Genomic DNA, 18,234 nt, shown 5'->3' on the forward strand with positions numbered 1-18,234 from the left:
TTCAAGTAGTAACACATACTAGACTTACTGATCATTCATACTAAAGTGACTGCACCTGTTTTAAACAGCATATACCTGTGGATTATGAGACATTCGTAATAATTAATACAGGGAAAATAACGCTTGAAATTACTATTCCAGGCTTATAAAACTGAAAATACCAGCTGTTTAAACCCAAAGCCTCCAAGCCCCTTTCCCAGAAGCATGGCAGTCATGCAGCTCCAAGCCCAAAACACTGCCATTTTCTTTCATTACGACAGAGAAGAGGCAGCACAGTTTTTAAAAACAGTAAAACTATGCAAAAGCTTACTTGTGTTCACCCTCAAAACTTACATCCAGATGTTCACTTCTCCTATACCACCTGGCTATTTAGGAGGGGCGAAAAACACACCAGCCAAGTATTGCAGACTTGAACATGGTTAGATTATATTCACAGTATATTAAATTATAATTTGACCTGGAATACTCGAACTTCACACACCACTTTAGTCAAATGCAAAATATTTTTCAAAAGCATCTGTTAATGTTATCTGCTTTGCTACACAACCACAGCATTGATAGTTCTAGAAATAAGGGTCCTTATTTATAGTAAATTGCCAGCAGTGTGTTTAATATTGAAACTGTTTGAGTAGCACTTCTGCTATTTTAAAACCATTTTTTATATACTCTCAGCTTCTAAAGCCCAGCTTGCCTGTTACCATTTATGCCTCCTGCTGAGAAAATGCAGGTAATTAGGACTACTGAGGCAAGTATGGGTCAGCTGAAGCAACAATGGCAGCAATTCCAGCACTACAGAATCACTTGCTCTTCCTTTTGTCGATGAATTCATTGTGTAGGACCCAAACTCTTCCAGAAGTATCCAACTTCAACAAATAAAACCTCAGTAACTTTCTGGGGAAGTACTTCGAAAAAAAGCTGCTGCTGTAATATTGTCCACACTTCTAAAATAATCAGCATCTTAATTTTTACAACTTGTCTCAGTTGAACAACTAGAAGAGGAGACAAAACGCTTCGCTAAATACAAGACTTCTTTAAAACCACATGACAACTACATGTGTAACCACTTTTGAAGACAAAGTGAAAACTGCCCAAGATGCCCAGTTTTCTTGGACAGAGACGACGATGCAGGGAATATGTAATGCGGTCCTAGGTGCTGCTAGAAGACCACCCTCCCATGACTGCAGAGATTAAATTTTTCTCCTCTTCTCCAGCCTGTTAGATGAGCTTTCTTTGATTCTTTGCAGAAAGCCTTTTGCAAACTTAAGGTAAGAGAGAAGCCATCCAAATTCTGGGTATAACAAAAATGAAGAAAAATGGGCAGACTGATTAATTGACAAATGAGACACTCGGGTCTCTGATGCCATCCATGCTTATGTAATAAGGTCACTTGATGCACTTTCCATCTCTGTTTTCAAAAATTCAGAATATAAGCAAGTATGTTCGAACTTAAACAAATGTAAACTTCTTTAAGCTGTATTTGGGCCCTCACTCCTTCAAATGAGGATACTGGGAAACATCTAAAGAAACTATGTATTTATTGTTCTTTCTAACAGATTATTTCAACTCTGAGTGAAAAACAGCTGCAATTTTAAAACTGAAGTGTGGTGGAATATACAGTGGAAATTGGTAGATGGTAAGAAAACAAAGATAAGTTTCTCTTTTAAAATTGTATTATCAGAGAAAATGTCTCTCCAGTAAGAAGTTTCCAATGAAAATGTGGCAGTTCTTTTATAACAACAACAACAAAATGTGTAAACTTACACCATTGATGCTGTTTGCCACACATATCAAAGTTTATTTAAGGACTGTTGTGGTTTAACCCCAGTCCACAACTAAGAAGAAAACTAACTCTATCCGAAACCAGAACAAAGAAATATCCCTGAAAGCTGTACTGACGTAACTGAAAGGAGGAGAAGAAACTGAAATGCAGTTACTAAGAATTTTAAATGTATTTTCATCTCGTTATTTTTCTACAAAACCCTTCACAGCTGCTGACTTAAGCTGAGCTCCATATAACTACTCGTAACGAATACTGTAATAACAAGGAGTAAAAATCACTAATGTAAACTCTCTATGCAGAATTTCCTCTTCTTTCATAGAATTACAATGCAAGCAAAGCACTGCTAATAGCTATTATGTTGTGATTTACCCAGGAGATAGGCTGTTCAATATCATAAATAGCACACTCTTGGTGGCATAAGAAAAAAATGAACCTAAGAAATACAGTCCCTTATTGTTGTGCTTTGATAAGTGCTTGGTATGTAGCTTCTGAAGCTACAATTAAAGATTTAAGACTATTTTAGCAAGGTATATTAAAGATGTTCTTTGTTACATTTTTGGGTTACAATACATTATTGATATACTGCAATAATTTTCAAATAGTAACACACTACACCCCTCTACCCTTCCAGCAGAGATGTTGGACATCCTCATGCCCTCACCCCAATGGTTTAAGCACTGAAGAGGTTTTAGATATTCAGCTTGCAAAGTAGGGATCTAAAGGGGTAGCTGATCACAAAATACCCTCTGCCACTGCAGCACCATCAAGTTCACCTTAGCTGTCTATTTTAGGATCTCAATGTTAACTGCAGATTACACGTTACAGTAATTTCCCTTGAAATCAGTTCTGCATGAGCACTAACTTCAACTTTCAGTGCTGTTCTGCAAGTAATCCAACTTGTGAAACACTAATAAAAAGTCCCAACGTGCATCTAAAAATAGAGGGCGAACACTGTTTCAGCTATAAAATAACAGCTCTCAAATGCTATTACTTTCTTGGCACAGATGGAGAAGCACAAATCCCATTAGAAAATCGTTCCCTTTAATATTAGAGCTTGAGTTCCACTGCAGATGCAGCCAGTGAGGAAAAACTCTCTTAAAATGAACACAATTTAGGCCTGCTACATTCACGTTATCAGCTGAAACAATAACTGTGAACATCTAAGTTATTTAATTTAGTAATTTCTTCTGTCTCCCACTTGGCATCATTGCCAGACCCTTCTTTACGTCTGCTAACCTCAGAGCTCCCCTCATTATCATGTATCAAAGGCTTTCAAAAAATCTCTGATATATTGGCAACCCACTGACTCAAATCTAGAGACACGACAGATCTCCTCTGGGCCTTAAAAACTATGATAATACCTTTTTTTTTAGATAAAAGCCTGTCTTACAAGCATGCTGGTCTGCTCTGAACGTCAGGAACTGACTTTCTGTAAGGGCAGACAGTGTCAGGGAAGCAGAGACCAGAAGGCAGCCAGTGGTGATGTCCTTCAAGATGAGAACCTCTCCTAGAGGAAAGACAATACTGGTGGTGATTCTCCATTTTCCTTCATACCAGATTGCTTTCCCCGAGATGCAAGAGGGGCTCGTGCACTCTAGCAACATGAGAACTTGGCAATTTAGCAAAGCTGGCACGAATCAGTTAGCATCCTTCTTGAGCGACAGCTATTGAACATGATGTTCATTGTGCATCGTGTTGGACCTGCCGCAAAAGCAGCCCCCTATGAAGACATGATTGGAAAGCCTTGACAGGCTTCATGCAGACACCTGGGCAAACACCAGACTGCACAGATCTAAGTCCCTGAACTGAAGCTGTCTCGCCATGCAGTTCTAGGCCTTCAGAGGTGTTCAGCTAACAAGAAAAAGTAGGCAGCGAGATGCAGATGCAGGAGCTTGGGTTGTGTGCTCTACACTCCACTCTACTCTGTTCAGACATGTCTCGCGAGCTGCACAGGCACCAATGTTTCACCTAGTGAAGACCAACAAACAAGTTCTGTCAGATACAAAGATTGCATATGTGATAGCGAGATTTCTCTAACCCATTTTTTCCTCCCATCTGCTGGGGTGGCGTAGCAGCTGGGTTGGTACAGATCAAACAGAAATGTACTTTCCTTAGTGAATACAAAGACTTTAGTTTGAATGTATTGTTTCCTTACTGAAACACACAGTGGCAGGTGTTCAGAAAGGAGGTTAAAAACATCAATTTCAGCATTCCTCCAGGGAAAAACAATGCTTCTTTGCAGGCACACTGTTAATTTAAGATGCTTATATAACTAATTTCTGAATATTTTCCCCTTCTGCCCCTGAACGATCAATCACAGTTGCTTTTCAGTGACACAGACAGTGGCCTCTTCCCACTAAAACATATGAAATGGCAAATTAATGAGCTTGCTGCGAATGTGAAGTGAAAACACAAACACAACACCTGTCCCCCTCCTTTGGGGCATGGTTCCACAATAATGCTGGTCATTTGATATTTCCCTAAGGATAAAAAGCAATGAAATTCAAATTAACCCATCCTTTTGTTGAAAATGGGAGAAGTGGGGAAAAGACCAGAGGGAATCTGATCCAACAGTCTCAGTTTCATAACTATTTCCATCACTGTCATTGCTTTGAGACTTAGAATATTATACTCATACTGCTCATTTCCCAGTAAAATGTAGCATTGTAAAATAAAATTATTTTTCCAGGTTATTAAAATCCTGCAACTTGCTTGTTTTACTCTTATCCAACAAGCAAATCCATGCAACCATTCTAGCTACCAGGCTGCACAAACTGAAGAATTGAGAAACTACAAGCACCTGGAAAAAAGGTAATGGCTAGCCTGATTTAGCCTGCACTTCACACCTAATGACAAAGCCAACACATGCTGCAGGAGCTTCAGAATAGCTCAAGTCTGTGTGAAACAGTCTCAAGAGGATCAGGAGACTTCTCTGCATCCCAAAGAAACAAAAGGAAACTTTTCTGGCTCTAAACACCAAAAGCCACGTGGCTCAGGAGATACCCAGACTGTTACGAGCAGAGTAAATATGGCTGTTCAGACCCCTGGATTTTCTCACCCAGGAACATGGATGCTCTTTGTTTCATGCTTTCAGTCACACTCTCCTCAGCCACGGGAACATGAAAGCACCATGCATTAACTTTGCCCATTGGCTCACATTAAAACAACTAAATAGTCAGAACAATTACGAAAAAGCATTACTAACCATTCTCCAGACTTACTGAACTACCGAGTAGCTATATACCCTGAGTGGAAATTAAAGCAAAGTGATCAGCCTATGCAAGACTTGGGCCAGTAACGGATAGCTTCGAAACCTAACCCAAGCTAAAAATAAATAAATAAGACATTGTAATAAAAGCTTATAAAATTACCACCTTAATGGGATAGAGGCTATTCTGGAGGAAACTTACTCACTACAGAGTTAAGTGTTAGTTCAGGCACGGCAGATATATCTCACCATGCCAAATGATCTGCCACACACTTTTTCCCCCCCAAGAATTTAGTTCATGTAAGTACCTAAAAAATACATTACATAACCTGCCTCTGTAGAACGTTTAAAATGCAATGAAATATATTTTGGAAGAATTTCTCTTTACTTTCTCTGGCATGTTATGGGAAAGCAATATATGGGAAAGAAATCATTCCGTTCATAGAAGAACGGCACTGGTTTTCACCGGAAGTCATCCCTTGCCCGCGTTGTGCCTGGGGAACACACTGGACTGTAATCATCTGCTGGAAAAATAGCTTGAATAAAGAACAACGCAGCAGAGAGTGGCCTCTCACAAGGTAACGCTGCAGGGGTTTCCTCATCTATCTTCTTCTTGAAAAGGGATCCCAGAGGACAACTAAAAAGGTCCTGACTCATGACTAGAGTCTAATAACTCACCTCCAATGCTTTTGCCCTTCAGGCCCTGCAGTTAGTCACAGTGTCAGTAACCAGCAATCATCCAAAACTCTGATGCTAACTGTTCATGGGATGGGAACGCAGAAAACTACACAGCTTCAGTCATCATCTTACAGGTATCTCACAACAATCTCTGGCCAGGTTATTCTGCAGCTTCAGGAGACTACTTCTGGGGGAACACCCTGTTTATCAAGGGAAAGCTGAACCTCAATGAAGCTATCAGGATGTTGGGTGGTTTGTGGCTTTATCTTGAAGCGGAAGACAGCATTCAATCACAGCAACTAATTTTTTAAGTGCTGGCCATGGTTTGTAATTAGAGAGATTGCCCAAACACCTGCCTTCTGATTTATCAGTATGAGGAACTGGTGTCAACAAGTCTCCCAGCACTAATGCCAGGCATTAAGCATGGGAAAAGCAAGTCTATTTGAGTGTACCACCCATGAGAGGCTTGGACCTCTCTTTCCTTTCCCTGTGGACATGTAACAAGCTGAAGTGTTGTTTCCTCTGCAGAGAGAAAAAACCCAAACCAGTTTCCACCTGCCACACAGTTGTTTTGCCCAGCACAGCTTATCTTTCCTCTTGTCGCTGGAATAAAAGAATCATATAACAATTCTTGAACATATTCCTCACTTTGGACCATTTCAGCCCCTCTCCTAAATAGCCCCTTTTGGGTGAGCTGTAGCTATTTGATGTAACAGGTCCAAGGACCCATATACTCTTTTTTCCTTTTACAGACCTGTTACTAATGCAGGAATTAAAATGACAAAGTATCACCTCAAGTCAAGGCGTGACTCACCCAAAGGTGTCTTACACAAATGATGAAACAAACCTGACTGGCTATGATTTCTCTTACTTAAATCCCACTGCTCACCAAAATAATATGTCATGCAGTTGTTCTTATCCCCATTGAGGAACCAGATGGCATTCCTGTAGTATTCTCTGTGCAAACAGGGAGTGCAGTTGGCATGGGCTAACATGAGTCAATAAACTTACAGCTGAAACTAAGTTGTATCAGCAAATGCTTCTTTACTGCAACCCGCAACACGCTGCTTGATATACCTAACTTTCACAGAGATTAAGACAAGATTAGAGATGTCTACCTGAATTACTGGCAAATCTGTCAAATTAGGGATACTGAGGGTTCAACTGCAGTAGGTTGCATTTGGCAGATTTGTCCCATGGCCAGAGATGTTGGAAGCTCCCTGTTGCCATTTTTTTTCTTCAGATATAAGCACTTCCTTGGGAATCAATAAGTCAGGAAAACAAACCCACCCTAATATATCAGAAAAATCTGATTTCTGTCAACCCCACTGCTAAAAATGTACTTGGACTAAAACCTTTGCAGCTTTGACATCTATTTTGGCAGTAAATGTTCTTTCTTGAATTTATTCAATTCTTACAACACAAAATTTAGCAAGCTTACTACAGCCCAGGCTTGGAATATATCCCCATTCATAAACTTTCACTACTTGAATGAAGACACTTGGCATTAAGAACACAAGAAGCATCCTTGGTCAAGTCAAGTCTGCCACTGCTGCAGCCAACAACGGCACACAAACCCATTCAGTTATCCAGCTTTATCCTGAAATCATGAGCCACCCCACTCAATTCACCATATAATACTCTAATTTTCAACTGAAGTTTATTCATGACCATGTTCTCATTCTGCCAGCACTGCCACTTGACTTTAATGTGTTCTTAAATGTCCTTTATGGATTCCTAAAACTGCAACTGCATCCCTTCTTTTTCTCCTTTTGCAAGGCTATGCATGCTCTTATACCCTCCTCCTCCTCCAAAGACAAGCTCTAACAGAACCGTGTTCCTGGCACCTTTCATTACTTTTTGTTTTTTCTTACAGTGTTTTTTGATCCAACACAATGCAGTCAATCACACAGAATCACAGATTCATTTAGGTTGGAAAAGACCTTTAAGATCATCAGTTAACCCAGCACTGCCAAGCCCACCACTAACCATGGCCTAAGCACCGCATCTACACGTCTTTTAAATCCCTCCCGGGATGGTGACTCCCCCACCTCCCTGGGCAGCCTGTACCAGTGCTGGACACCCTTTTGGTGAAGAAATACTGCCATCCAGCAAAACCTAGTTGCACATCAGTTTGTATTTGTTCCAAAAATGGTTCAGAATGAGTAATTACCACGCTGTGAAATTGCTGGAGATGAAGTCAAAAGAAATAGATCAGTGTAATTTTGTAAAGATGCAAATAGCAGCCAAACCATAGCTTAAGGCATAAGTACAGAACTCCAGGGAAAAGAAACAAATAGCTATTTTAGCAAACATAGTATTTATAAAACACTTTTTATTCACCACAGACAGAAACACCATGTTCATTAGTCTAAAGGCTTTCTTTTTCAAGTTATAGTGTGAATGGAATATTAATGATCATTTACATCATCTGATTTTAAAAAACTTCAGTTCAACTGAATCTTTGAAAAATAATTTGGCGTTGGGGGTATTACATCAACTGGGAAAATTTTTCAATGTAACACTGAATACTGTAATAGTATAAAGGTGATTGAAAGGTGTTCAATCAGATTGGAACAGGTTGCCAAGAGAGGTTGTGGAGTCTCTGCCCATGGAGATACTAAAAATTCAGCTGGACACAGCTATAAGCCATTTGCTTTAGGTGACCCTGCTTTGAGCAGGGGCTTGACTAGACAGTCTCCATAGGCCCCTTCCACCCTCAGCTGTTATAACATAATAACATAATAACAAGAATTATTAATGCCCCATTTCTACTTAAAACTCATCCTAGTTCTTGCTGAAAGAACTGCTTCAGGACTAGAGAGGAAAGTATTTTCATATATTGAAGTCGAGCTGTTAAACCCACACAATAATACATTTCTAGAAAGACAAGTCCCAAACTTCAAACACGAGGAGTAACATAGTCTGGTCTAAGCTTAACTCTGATCTGTGAGTGTTCTACACCCTGGAAGATGATGCAGCTCATCAGTTTTGATATTTATCAGTATATGATATGCTTATAAGTGTTCATGCTTTCACTCTTTCATGATAAAAATGAGAAGGCAGTGATCTTGGGTTTTTTGAGTGTAACTGATATTTTAACATAATTCAGCATTAAAATTATATATAATGACTTCAGAAACTCCATTAAAAAGAACAAACACATAAACAAAACACATGTAAAAATACATCTGTATTACTAGGAATATAAACTGTTAATGGAAAACAAGTGAATAACCCAGCTCTTTATATGACTCAAATACAGCCTTTTGTGTATAAAAAGATTCTTATTTATATATATCAACAAGTATATTTATGTTCTGCAGTTCAATTTTGAAGCTGCACCTGATTCTTGAGTGGGCTCAGCTCATGTGGAAAGCAAACCTTCACACATGTTGGGAAGAGATACTGCGTTCTTTGTCTGCATTTACTTTTCTAGGAAATAAAATAATCCTCTGTTAAGAAAAAAGAACTAACAGCAGGATGCTGCTGGGGAGAATTGTTTGTTCATACAAATAATGTAAAAGAAAAATCAAACTTGAAATGTGCAAATATTTGTACACTTTCATGCTATATAGCCCAGCCATGTCTAAGCTAAGCAGATGTTTACCAAGATCAAGGCATACGCAGAACATGTCTGAGAGATCTGGACCAGTCTTACAGGTGAACTTAGTTCATATATCACATTATATTCCATCATTAGAGTAGGTCTATTATTTTAAGTATAGTCTTTACTTAGTAGTAGTGATTTCAGGTTTAGAAACAAATTGTTTTAATGGAGAGAGTAAACATCTTTCTCTATGTGTGTATTTACAGACAGTATGCTGAACTGCTTTATGTTACACCACCAAGCAAATCTCTCTGAACACTCACAGTGGGAGCTGGTTGCTCATGTTATGCCCAGGGTCATTATAGATATGATGACTGCAATCACAATTCCCTGAAAAGCTGAAGCTTTCAGAAACAAAGCTATTGTCAGCAGTTTAACTGTCAGAGCTGCTTAGTCTGAGACCAACGACATCCAAATCTAAGTACCCTTCTAGGACTCAAGTTTTAAAAATTTGTTGAAAATAGTAACGATCCTCTGAAATCAGTAGGAATAAACGCACAGAAGTGCAGTATCTCTGAAATTTATTGTACCTTGTGTTTCCATGCTGACAAGACAAGTCACTCAATAGTCAAGGAATGCTACACAGCACAACAAAAGCCATCTCACTGAAATTCACTCAGATGCAGAATATCCAGGCTTACAAACATCTAGGTTCAGCATTTGCTAAGAATTTGGCAGAGATCTACAGCTAACACCCCATTAAAGATTTTCTTTTTGCAATTTGGTCTACAGCTATTTTGACATGACTACTCAACATCTCAAAGCAACCCTGAAACCCAGTGAAAAAGTCATAATCATTAATGAATGCACTGCTATTCAGAATTTTCAAATGCAGATTATAGGCAATTTCCTTTAATGTATTAAAATGAAAAGATAAACCTTTTTTTAGGTGACTGATTTGCTAACATTCAATTCTGACAGTTAAAAGTTACTGATGCTTCAAAACCAGAGAAATCAAACCTCCTGAGTTTTTTTATTGCCATTTTAATAGCAATTAAAAGAGTCAGTGGGAAAAGCGAGCTTCCTTAATAATCGGAATTAAAGGCTGTTCCACATATAAGGTATGCTTATTAAAAAGAGAATGGAATGAAACTGAGAACTCAAAAATAGCAGGATCTGACCTCCTCTGCAAGTTACCCTCAGCAAAATACTGGATAAAAAGAAAGGAAAAAAAGAAAAAGATGACCTTGAGGAGTCATATTTGGATACAAGTACAAATCAGCCTGTCTGAAGATAAAGGTTGAGAAATCACCATTTCCCTCTGGCTCTAGCTCAGTCAATCCAATAAAAAAACACCCAGCCAGAAATGAGTCATGTGAATGAAATGATTGCTTTCACTCAATATGTTAATTGACTGGAAATTGCATACATGCCAATGTGAGATAAGAGAGTATGTTGCATCCTGTGTTGGATTTATCAAAGTCCTGGATGTGCAAGGAGGAGACAGGACTGATATTACTAATGATGAAACAAAGAATTCTGAGAAATTTCCCATTAATATATTCTTTGTCCTAAACATCTAAACCAAGCAAAATTAATGGAATCACTGTTAGGAAGCAGTGTAATACTGTGATTAATGTTGTTGTTCTGAGCTGATGTTATTTTTATTTCTGAAAGAAGCCTAACTCATAATTCAGATTTGCTCAGTTTCTTCCAAGTAAACAACAACACGGAAAATATGGTTTTATCTCAACCACTTTTTTTTTTTTTTTTTTTGGACAGAATAATTACATTCAAAAAGAAGTAATTCGTTAGGGCAGATTTAAGCAAATCTATTACCTCTTCTGAGAGGAATTCTAAACAATAACTAATGAAAAAGAGGTGGGAGGAGAAATCTAGATTTATAGACATCTCTAAATATATTCTCTTTATGCCTGTGCCACACAAAAAGGGCGCTAAGACATTTCTTAACAAAGCCTCTTTTCTGTATCCAGCTTAGTGCACTCCCCCGCGTGTTTCTGAAGACCCACTGTAACACAGATGGTAAACCAGCTGAGTTATTTTATATTTAAAAGGACAGTGGCACCCCCCTGATTAGTGGAGAAAATGGCAAAAACTGGAAAATGCCATATATTGCAGCCAATAAAAGCGGGAAGACTCCATCCTGACTTGATCAGCACCCCACAAACAGAGACTCTGTATCTCAACAATTACTTCTTGCCACTGTTTTTGGCAAGATGTTTGCAAGCCCCGTCTTTTCTTCTCTTTGGGCCGCATGTGCAATTGTTCTAAAGCATTTGTGCATGAAAATAAAGCCTGTGTCAACAGGGGCTACACTTCACCCATAATGCAGCCATGGGAAAAGACTGTCTGCTACAAGAGCATTTCTTAAGTGCGTGTGAATCAACTTTGCCATCACCTAATTTAAAAATCTCTACAGTAAATTCAAATGTCTATTAAGAATCTGGGGGGTAGGGGGAAGCACTATAAAACCTGAACACAAATACAGTTTATGAAGTAAGGCTTTTTCCTTTGTTTTTCTTCTCTTTTGTGGGGAGTGGGTGGGGGAGAAATGAAGAGACAGAGCTGCAAAACCTAAGCCGGAACTTACAGCAGTTTGTCTCAGTGTCTTTTTTGCTTCTGCCCGATTTTAGTTAAAAGTAGGCGCTAGGAGATATAATACTCAGCAGAGTGAAGAGCAGAGCAGATGACTAGACACTCTCATACTCTTGGCTCTCAGCCTACCGCGACTGTATCCCATAGTTGCTTTTCAGTTGGCACCTGTTCTGTGCTGAAACGGTTCTGCAAGAAGGCTACGCGTAGTTTCTGCTTTCAGCAACGTTCCTGCCGTGTTTGTTCAGTGCACCAGGCATAAAATAAATGAAGGACAAAGCTGTGCCAAGTGGGAATGAAACACACTCAACAATGTTACCCCCACCCATTACGTGGGCAACCTCTAAAAAGGATGCAAAACAAACAAAGCAGTTTATAGTTGTTAGTGATCCAAATCAGTTTGAAACGAAGAGATTTTTATCACAACAGTGTTAATTTTGAGACATCTAAAATTATGTTGAAAAGTTCCAGTACAAAATTAACTGTGATAGGATCAAAAAGTACCTTTGTGAAAATGAGAAACATGAAAACTGACAAATTCTTGAGCCAAAATTATCAGCAGGTGACAGAGATTAATCCTAATATTAAAATCCATTTCTCCAATCTGAGCTGTTAAATAATGCGTTAAAATAATCTGTAATGTGGTATAATTTCTATATTAACATAAATATATTAGCAAGCTTGTACTTTGTTTTCCTTTGTGCCTGTACTAGATACATATAACTGCCATTGACAGACAAGAGGTACCGTAACAAAACATTCTTTCCATTTATGCTTTTGGTATCTTAGGCAACCACAATTAATCCTCTCTTCTTTATCCGACACCAGCAATGAACAGAAGTGAGTGGGTGAGAACTCTCATCTTCAGTAAAAACCCATTTGACATTATTACACAGCAAGACCGGGGCCTCATCTTGGAGCGAAATAGGTAGAGTGAAGAGGAAAAAAAAATTGGCTCAACTGACTTCCTATTTTCTATGTTGATAGAAATGATATTCAGTATTACACCAACTTACAGCATCGCCCTTAATTATTAAAGTCCTTAAAAATGCCAAGGCAGTTTTGATTTTTTTTAAAGCAAAGATCAGAAGGAAAATAGAAAAGATTTAAAGACATAAGTGTAGTAACTGCTTCAAGAACTCAATTGGTTAAAATTACATTTGCAAAAATAGTTGTGTTGTGTTCACTGTTCTTGCAAAAGTAGTCTTCTCTGTCAGTCATTGAAGCATGTTTATATGATGCCTAGCAAAACAAAAATTATCCGTCCATGGGATTCCCAAATGCAAGCCTCTGTCCTTCCAAGTACTGTGGCCTTAGGTGCTTACTTACGTCCTTTCTTCAAAAATGAGCAAAACCCATGCTATCCAGTTTTCTTTCTGGAATGGCTGCTATTCAAGCCAAGACTGGTCAGGATCTAGAAAGTGTGTTTAAAAGGTGTTGAGGCATATTCTGATTTTTGAAGGGGACAGATTGCAAAAATCCTCCAACCTCTCTTACCCCTTCCCCCCAAAAATATCCCCATAATTTTGTAGCAAAAACACTAACACAGAATCATCCAATGACAGCAGGTGTTACCTCTTCAAACCGACAATAAAGTCAGGATACAATTCATTTGACTGTCCAATTAATCACTATAAAAATGCTCTTTTCTCAGCTTCAGCTATAAAAGGAGGCAAGGACACCTGGCTTAGGTAAAGACATCTGAAATTAAATAAAGGAAAGCTGCTCTCAGTAGCTGTTCTTCATTTTCACATTGTTTTCACTCTGATAGATGTTTGTTATTTTATCTCTCAAATTCTACTGGTTTATACGAGGCCAAGCCCAAAGCTGAAAACCAGACGATATAGTGAAGAAGACACTGCACAGGCACAGTGCCATACGTTGGATAAGTAGGTTGTAAACAGACTCCATAACTGGATCTACACATTTTAAAGCCTTCCATGTTTAAACGTATTCATCACTATTTTTACTCCTGGTTCTGGGCTTAGGGATCTACCTGGAGTACATTACAATAATGACTGAACAAGACTGGACGGATATTCAGCATACAGCACAAAACTGAGTTCCTAATGAAAAATAAAAGAGAGTTTCCAATACAAAATTAGAGTCTACAATTTGTTCTAAACTCACCCTGCTATCCAGGTTTTCCCCATCAACAGTAAATCAATTGTGCTATCCACATCTGCTTCCATTCCTCTGAATAATATCGAAAAGAAAAGCAGGGAGCACCACCTTCACTCTTAGCAAGATAGCACTATGGTCTTTTAATCCAGTGAAGCAATTATGAATATCAGATCACAAGCAAAGATAATTCATACTGCTTAGTTTCATCTCTCAAGGACTCCCACTAGGGTAGCAAATGTCTTTGAAATAGTTTATTTTTCTTTTCTTTCCTCCTTAACATCTAAATTAGATGTCTCTCCCATCAGCACAGTGCCTAGCCTAGCCCTGAAGCACTGGTGAGAACTATGGAGACTCTATTTACATTTGGATTTAAAAGAAATGAATCTTAACAAAGGACCTTCTTTACTTTGCAGGAAATCTGCCATTATGGGACTAAAAAAAAAAAAAAAAAAAAAAAAAAAAGAGGTAAAAGCTTTTGACATCATACTCTGCCATCTCAAGAAAGCTGACACATTTCCTTACCTTGGGAAGATGACAATTACCACTTTCTTCCAACTTGGAATGTTTCTGGTTTGATGCAGCCCTTCCCTTTTCTCTGGGCTAGAAAAACTGTATTCACCGTTTTGAACTCCTACTTTTCATAAGAAAAACATACATTACAACCACCTTTGGAGACTGACTTTGCTGAGTAACTATTTCACTTTGCAGCCAAATTCATCCCAGTTTTGAGAGATACTTTCACAGACTGGGGCAGGTAACTGTGTCCCAATTTGTCTGTCTTTGCAATTTCCAAGAACAAAACTCTGACGCTCTCCTTGTAAAGAACAAAAACACTGTGGTGCCTGGAGGAGAAGAATATGTAACAGCAGCTAAGTGCACTACAAATGGGGGGTTCTTCCCCTTTCCCCCACTTTTTACCCAACATCAGATGTATCTGAGCTTAGGCACCTGATAGAAAGAAACTCACAGCTTTTAAGGCAACAGGAATTCAAAACCTGACTGGATCCAGTCCTGGGCTGACCCGGCTTGAGCAGTGGGGTTGAGCAAGATGATTTCCAGAGGTCCCTTCAACCCGAGCGATTTTGTGCTTCTGTAAAGTGACCAGCCAAAATTCTATCCCAGTCCACCACTTATCTGAATTAGTTCCTATAGCATGACATGCTCCATCAACATACAAGGTAGAAATTGCAAAGCAAGAGAGGAAAGAGACAAGCTTTGAAAGCTCACCATTGGGTCAGGACTGCAGACTAAAGAGCCAAGCCCATATCAAGAACTTGTTATGAGCGGTAAAATTATTAGACAGATGATGGAGATGATAGCCATGCTGAAAAGCAATAGGAACATGCAGAATTTTATTTTCCCAAATGTCCCTCCCTGAGCCCAACTTTACAAAAATCCAACTCTGTTGCAAGGCTCTTCCTTCTGAACAATCACATGATATTGGTAGAACCACCACTGTTACAAACGGAAGCAGAAGAAGGAGCAGCAAAACATGTATTTTCAACTGTAGCAAAAGAGATGACTAGATGTGACAAATTTATGACTGGATTGTATCATACTTCTCTGCTTCTTTCCCTTCATTTCTCTATTTTACCTTCACATAAAATTGTGCTATACTCTCATAAAAAGGACTATATATGAGATATAAGTCTGACCTGAAGAACATGTAATGCACACAGCCCAGTTAAAATGCTATGTTTATGATGGGAGTACCAGGTTCTACAGCTAGTGAAAATTAAATTTCACTTCCTACTGCATGAACTCCTCTTGACCAAAAACATTAATCCATTTTTTAAGATCAAGCATGAATTAATTTTTTAAGGCAATGAGCGAGAAGTGGAATACCAACATAAAATTCAGCTCCCCACTTGAATATTGCTGTGCTGAAAGTAGATTACAAAGGCAGTACTCCCCCCTCCAGGAAAAGAAAAATATTCTGACCTCAGTGAAAATGGAGGGGGTGGGTTACGACATTTTTAGGCCACTGTGAGCAGGTATTTCACAGGGACGTAATACTGACTGGAAAGATTACATCATTGCAGTCACTGCAAATAGCTCTAGCATCAGAAACAATAAAAATAATTACTTGTGGCTAACATCTTAGTCATCTTGCCATTATTCACATTGAAAGAAGGGTGCTGTAATATAGCAACCTTGATATTTTTAACTGAATTAAGATATTTGTCCAAGTTGATACAAAATGCAACTCCCCAAGTTGCCTGTTTAAGTTGACATCCATGAAAACAATGCATTTCCCTTATAGTGGGGAAAGTGCAACTACATTTCTGAATCACGTTAGATATATTGTATATACTGTAAATAAAGCCCATCTCTCAACATAGTAGCTTCTTCCTTACTAAAGGAAGACTCAAGGAGACACTATTCACTCCACTCAACTTTTGAGGGCTCATCTTGGAACTCATCTGAGCCCTTACAGTCATGGTATGAGAAGGACGACTCCTGCCTAGCATTTTACCTGCTGTTGCTGCCCAGGCAACATACTAAAGATACTGCCTGACCTGCAGCAGCCCCTGATGCTACAGAAAACTGAGGTCCGGGATGGGCTCGTGGGGAGAGAGCTGCTGCCAGTTTGTACAAACGCTTCCCCTCTTTCCCAGCCTCTCCCAGTAACGTGGAGTGCCGAGGATGCTGAAGGCAAGGTAAAATGAGGTCTTTTTTGCCCTGTGCTTATTCCTCAAAGAGAGGAAATACTAGGATATTGATTTCCTGTCTTTATGGGGAAAAAAAAAAAAAAGTTTTTATTTCACAAGGAAAGCAACAGATGCCTCCCTCCATACTAATATGTTGCCAGGTTAACCCAGGAAACATGCAGGTAGCCAGAAATCAAGATTGAAGCATAAAGGTATTTTGTTGCCTCCTCCATTTTGGGAGTATTTAGCCCTTTAGGTAGTCAATGCAACATGATGTCTATTTTTCATTTGAACACCAGGTGCCAAGGCCCTCTTTGGTTTAGCAGCAGCCAGGGCAATCTGCAGTAAATTATTAACCCCACAGTATCTCCTGCATGAAGCAGTCACACAGGAGGGAGGCATGCCTGTAGCAGCTGCATAGTTGAACTCCCCCATTAGCAGTTTTCCAGAATGAGTTACTGTGCCATCATCCTCTGATGGCAAAGATGATGTAACGGTTGAATGGACTAATGAATTTTTAACCTCAGATTTGCTGGTGTTGAAAAAAGTGTGCCTGTGCAAGTATCAAATCCCAACTACCACAATCCTGCGTATGTTTTGCACATAAAACACTGTGTAATCAACTACAACTCTCAGTTTAGGATAGTCTCATCTCAGAAACTGATATTCAAATACTCTAAGTTAAGTAAAATCAAGGCTCAGAAAATAATATGGTCGTATTTTGCAAGTGAGCAATACTCTCCACAAAGCCTTAAATTTTCCCCTGATTTGATACTATATTTTAGTACAATCTAAGGATAAAATTATTTTCCCCACAGCTTTGGAAGTCTGTTTCAATTGTAAGTCTGGATAGTTTAATTAGGGAAGCATGTTTAGTTTAAGAAAAAAATTGGATGGGCTAGAAGAAAAACCCTTCTAATACTCCCCAGGGTCTTCGGGTCCTTCAACCCAATTTGATGTGAATGAAACCATTATTGTTCTTTTGACTCCCGCTGAGCCATTATGTTAACGGTTTTCTAGAGATTTGAGTAGCATTTTACTACATGCTTTCATTACTCCACTAGCCAGGATTTTAGCCCTCAGACAGAAGTTTCAAGGTTTAAAAGTTTTTTGTTTAACTTATGAGAAAGCAGGATCCTTTTGATTTTATAGACTCTTACACAAGTTTTAGATTAGCATATGATGGGTATTTGAAATTAACAGAGAAAACCACGTGTCCCTCTTTTTCTCTCTTTTTAAGCACCAGTCCATTTAACATATTAAAACCTGCAGCAATGAAGACTCAATCAGGCAAATAAACTGAACACACCCACTGACAGATATTTCCTGCCATAAAAATGCTCACACATTGGATGGGAGGGAAGAGTCACACCCTAATAAAATCTAACAGAGAAAACAATAAAAGGGTTAAAAGGTAATAAAAAGATTATTATCAAGCTATATAGACTAAGCCAAACCTTTAAGCGATATTTTATGGCATTAAAATGTGAGCTTTGATGATCCAGCTGGTGTTTTAACTGCTTTAGAGCCAAAATAACTCTTTTTTATACCCCTGCATGTGCAGCTATATAATAGATGCTTATTGTACAATCTTCTTGAAATAAAGATCTTCCAAATAAGTTGCAGAAAA

General features: G+C 38.7%; 1 protein-coding gene across 1 annotated transcript in view; it reads right to left on the bottom strand.

The window, feature by feature from the left end:
• FZD3 (frizzled class receptor 3) overlaps positions 1-18,234 on the bottom strand; it is a 61,489-nt gene that overhangs the window by 10,695 nt on the left and 32,560 nt on the right. The gene's annotated exons all lie outside the window — the stretch shown is intronic.

This window comes from Falco naumanni, chromosome 6 (assembly GCF_017639655.2).
Source record: "Falco naumanni isolate bFalNau1 chromosome 6, bFalNau1.pat, whole genome shotgun sequence".
NCBI classification, from domain to species: domain Eukaryota; kingdom Metazoa; phylum Chordata; class Aves; order Falconiformes; family Falconidae; genus Falco; species Falco naumanni.